This window comes from Capsicum annuum, chromosome 8 (genome assembly GCF_002878395.1).
Source record: "Capsicum annuum cultivar UCD-10X-F1 chromosome 8, UCD10Xv1.1, whole genome shotgun sequence".
Classification (NCBI taxonomy): domain Eukaryota; kingdom Viridiplantae; phylum Streptophyta; class Magnoliopsida; order Solanales; family Solanaceae; genus Capsicum; species Capsicum annuum.
This window is the reverse complement of record NC_061118.1, coordinates 156539513-156545205: the sequence shown is the minus strand read 5'-3', so window position 1 is coordinate 156545205 and position 5693 is coordinate 156539513. Positions and strand designations below refer to the sequence as shown.

The window sequence follows — 5693 nt, the reverse complement described above, 5'->3', positions numbered from 1 at the left end:
ACCCGATTAGGATTAAGTTTAAGCTATTTGATAAATAGCCTATTGATAGAGATTTAGTCAATTGTGTTTAAATTTTGACCTAATTGAAGATTAATCGGCCACTTGTATTGCAATTGTAGCCAAATCAACTTCAATTAAATCTAATTTAATACATTGACCAAATTGAATCAAGATTGAAAACGAATTTAGCAACTAGTTTAATCCCGAGCTTCTTTGACTTGATAAAATTAAGTAAACATTTCTCCAAATAAGTTATTTTTGAAATAGATCATTTTCAAATCAAGATTTTAATTAGTGTATTTATTTTCAAAATAATCTTTAATTAAAATCCGATATTCCATAGAATAAATATTTAAGTAATCTAATTGTATAATATCGCATAATTGAACATGATAATATATAATTGCTATTTAAAGTGACAAAATCACGTACAAATATACTTTTCAAAATCTTATTCGGATGAAATAAATGTTTCGATTTTATTAAAAATAAAAAAAACCTAGAATTAAAATTTAGTCGCGGAGGGCAAAAATTAGGTGTTAACACATATTAACTTGTTGGATTTGTATGAACAAAATGCAGTAGGTTTGGTGTCTTCTGGACTATGAACCAAACATAGACTAATAAAATTTAACTTACAAAATTACCGGTGAAATACAATATTTGTATGAATCGAATAATTCTTGTTGTAAGCCAAAAATTTTATCAATTATATTTTGACTGTAATTTTGTTGTTCAACGCGGTTTTGCGCCATAGGCCATGCACACGTCTGGTATTCATGAGAGATCTAGAGACCAAGGCCAAAAGTCTCATAGGAACGGTCTCATTCCACTTCTCATATAGGTGAATTCATCAAGTGTACACTGCCTTAAATACACCATCCATAATAATTAGGCATTCATTAAGAGTTAATAACTCATCCCTTCATTTTAGTAGCTGTTCAAACACTCTCAATAAGTGTGCAAAGTCAATATCGACTTGTTATACTCATATGAACCTACTTAATGGGGTATCCAATCACATAGGTTGGGTTACCATCTCTATTGACAATCATATTGGCCTTAACCCCATCTCTTTTGAGGTTTGAAGAATTAATTTTCTTCCCATAGGTTTGGTTAGAGAATCGGCCAAATTCAATTCTGACTTTACAAAATCAATGGAAATTATTTCATCTCTCAGCAGCTGCTTAACAATATCATGCCTTAATTTCATATGTCTACTCATACAACTATAAGATTTACTCTTTGCAATAACAATTGCAGCTTGACAATCATAGAAAGCATCAGATCATTCCTTTTCAAAGGGATTTTAGACAACAAATCAGCCTTTTTCAAAGGGATATTAGACAACAAATCATCCTCATTTAAAAGGCTATGAGGCAACATATCATCCTTTTTAAAAGAGATATTTGCTAAGAAATTTCTTAGCCATTTAGCCTCAGTACCAGGTAACTCCAAAGCCACAAACTCTGATTCCCTAATTGATCTAGCAATGATCGTCTGCTTAGCTGATCTCCATGATACTGCACCACCACCAAGCGTAAACACATAACCACTAGTGGATTTAGTCTCATCTGAATTAGAGATTCAATTTGCATCACAATATCTACAAGATACCATAATTCACGATTCCTTCAAATATTTCATCAATCAGATTAATGCAAACCAATGCTCATTATTGGGATTATGAGTATATCTACTCAATCTACACACAACATAGGCTATATCAGACCTAGTAAAATTCATTAAATGCATTAGACTCCCAATGATCTATACATATTTAGACTAAGCAACTGGGTCACCATTATTTCTTTTTAATTTAGAACTAGCATCATAAGGAATGGCTACAGGAGTTACCTCTCAACATTCAAATTTCTTTAGAAATCTTTCCACATAATGTTCTTGTGTCAACATTATACCATTTTCACTTCTTATAACTTTAATTCCCAATATCATATTCACTTCACCCAGATCTTTCATATTAAAGTTAGTAAACAAAAATAATTTGGTACGTTCCACAATATTTACACATATACCAAATATAAGTATGTCATCAACATATAAGCAAATTATCACAGTCACTGTCTACTACTTTTGTATAAACACATTTATCCACCTCAACAAAAGAAAAGCCGTCTTTTATCAAGACTTGATCAAATTTCTCCTGCCACTGTTTAGGAGCTTGTTTAAGGCCATAAAGAGATTTAATTAATTTACAAACTTTGTTTTCTTGTCCAGAAATTATACATCCTTCATGTTGAACCATATAAATTTCTTCTTCTAAATCATCATTTAAGAAAGTTGTTTTTCCATTTGATGGATAAACAGTTTATGAATTGATGCTAACGCGATTAATATTTGAATAGAAGCAATTCTACTTACTGGTGTAAATGTATCAAAATAATCATTTTGTTTTTAAGAAAATCATTTAACTACTAACCTAACTTTATAGTTATCTAAATATCCATCCGCATTAAGTTTATTTTTAAAAATTCATTTACAACCAATCGGTTTTGCACCAGGAGGTAAATCAGTTAAACCCCATGTATTATATTTCACAATTGAATCAAATTCAACTTTTATTGTTTCTTTTCAAATTTAGCATCAGAAGAAGATATAACTTCAAAATAATTTGATGGTTCATTATCAACAAGAAAACTTTAAAAATCATTTCCATAGGAAAAATATTCTTTTCTAGGCCTTTTATTCCTTCGCAGTTCCTCAATATTAGATCTAGACTCATTTTCACTTTCAACAGGTACATGAAAAATTTTATCACATAGTGAAAAAATATGTTCAAAAAATTCAGCATTTTTTATCTCAATTATAGTATTTACATCAAGTACATCACTTTTCAAGACAAGAAATTTACATGCAGCACTATGTTCAGCATATTCAATAAGCATGCAATCAACAATTTTTGAAACTATTTTTTTTTTAGGTTTAGGAAGAAAAACTTTAGTTAGGCAACCTCACACTTTTAAATATTTCAAATTAGGCTTATAAACTTTTCACAACTCATACGGGATTTTACCAGTTCTTTTATTGAGGAATTCTATTCTGTAAATGACATGCAGACAAAATAGCTTCACCCCACAAATTATCAGGTGCACTAAAGCAAATTAGCATAGAATTCATCATTTCTTTCAATGTCCTATTCTTCCTCTCAGCTACACCATTTAACTCAGGAGAGTAAGGCGAAGTAACTTCATGAATAATACTTTTTTTTCATAAAAAGTATTCAAAGATACATATTCTCCACCTCTAGCAGAATCTAATTCTCTTGATTTTTCTACTAAGCTGATTTTCAACTTCAGATTTATAAGATACAAAAGCATCAAATGCATCATCTTTATTTTCAAGCAGATATAACTTAGTAAATCTAGAGAAATCATCAACAAAAGTCACATAATGTCTTTTACCACCTATAGTCATAATTTGTTTTAAATCACCCAAATCAGTGTGGATAAAAAATAACAATTCAGATTCTCTATTAACTGATAAACATGATTTTTAGTAATTTTAACTTAGTATAAATTTCACATTTATCAAAATTACTTAAATCTAAACCAAAAATTAAATCAAGTGATTGCATATTCTTTACATATTTAATATTAACATGTATTAATCTAACATGCCATAAAAAAAATAGACTCAACTATATAAGCAGAAACTGATATACTATCATTTACAATATTAAGTACATAAAATCCATGATTACAAAGTCCATTTCCAGTGAGAATATCATTTTTACTTAATATGACCTCATTATTTTCAAATATAACATTTATTCCAACATTTTCTAATAATGCCACAGAAACCAAATTACTTCTGATATTAGGAATATACAACACATTACTCAATGTCAGGGTTTTGCCAGATGTGAGTTTGAGAAGAACTTTGCTTTTTTAAAAAACTTTAACAATTCTTAAGATCCCAAGATAAACAATTTCTTCTTCTTTCTTACTTGGATATATGATACAAAATTATTTTTATTTACACAAATATGCCTTGTAGCACCAGAGTTTATCACCCAATTTCTCATATTAATCTCAATATTCATTTCTGAAATGACTACAATAATTATATCATTCATTTCAATCAAATTTATTTTTAACTTAGCGAAATTGTCATTTCTTTTACATATTCTCTTACATTGAGATTATTAGGCATGTAACCAAGTTTATTTTCATACCTATATTCTGCAATAGCATAACCTTCTGATAAATTGACTGGAATGAAAGCAGCCAAAGCAACACTAACATCAGTATTATCAACAATCTTAGTATCAAAATTATATGTCATAATTTCTTAGATTGTTGGGAAATAAAAATAAAATAAACTACTATACAACTGATAACAAAATATTATTTTGATAATATTAGCAATACAAAAATATAATAGTATATAGATATATATTAATTATACTTGAATCGTGCTGATTATCCTAAAATACTATTTCAATCGTGTGAAATATTTTTCCAAATTAAATAAATACTTCTCTAAATATTTAAAGGATACAGGAATCAATAAAATTATTAATACAAATACCAACAAATTAATATAATATTATATAACTAATAAATAAAGACTTAAATAGTAAAAATAGAGGAAGAAACGGGAAAAGGAGTAATTAAACAAAAGCAAGAAAGATTGATTTATTATTATGTACACAAGATGTTATATATATAGTCAAAAAAAATAACTACCTACCAATCAACATAAAGCAAGTGTAACAACACTTGTTATGTGATAAAAGAAGGAAGAGTTCTTCACGTTTTTACCTTCATTTTGTTTGTGCCAACAAGGCTTTTTTTCCCTTCCCCCTTTCTTTTCCAATACATAATGATATAGCTTCTTTTCAAATAAAATATCTTCACAACTACTATAAATTATTTGAGATAAATAATTATTTTTCCTACAAATAAAATATATAAATTGTTAGTAATTTTTAAGAGAATCAAGCTTTTACAAGGGTTGACAAATTAGGTGACTTCAAAGCCGTTTTAGATTGCAAGTTTAAATTAAGTGTCATTTTTGGTGAAATTAAAATTTTCATTAAGCAATGTTTTAAATTTTCTTATATTGGAATTTCTGTCTTCGATCGATGCATGTTTTTTTTCAATAAATAATTAAATTTGATCCGATACGCTTAATTGAGCCACATATATATATGACATTTTTATTATTATGATCATGCATGCTTATTATTTATTTGGATAATTGGTAAAGTTGTTGTCATGCGACCAGGAGGTCACGGGTTCAAACCTTGAAAACAGCCTCTGGCAGAAATGTAAGGTAAGACTGCGTACAATACACCCTTGTGGTGGGGCCCTTCCCCGAACACCACGCATAGCGGTAGCTTTAGTGCACCGGGCTGCCCTTTTGGATATGTATAATAGAGCTAAGACTCAGGTTAGGACGGCGGGAGGAGATTCAGAGCATTTTCCTATCTTGACTGGGTTACATCAGGGATCTACTCCTAGCCCATTTTTGTTTGCTTTGGTAATGGATGTGTTGGTGCGGCATATTTAAGGAGAGGTGCCATGGTGTATGCTTTTTGCAGATGATGTAGTTTTGATTGATGAGACGCGAGGGGTGTGAATGATAAACTTGAGGTGTGGAGACAGACCCTTGAGTCTAAAGGGTTCAGATTGAGTAGGACCAAGACAGAGTATTTGGAATGCAAGTTT

General features: G+C 29.6%; 1 long non-coding RNA gene across 1 annotated transcript; it reads right to left on the bottom strand.

The window, feature by feature from the left end:
• Positions 1 to 532: 532 nt before the first annotated feature.
• LOC107839732 lies at positions 533 to 4641 on the bottom strand. The gene is made up of 2 exons (XR_001665129.2): positions 4196 to 4641; positions 533 to 1606 (listed from the first exon to the last, which is right to left on the bottom strand). It is a non-coding gene; the product is annotated as an uncharacterized LOC107839732 (long non-coding RNA).
• Between the last annotated feature and the right edge of the window lie 1052 nt (positions 4642 to 5693).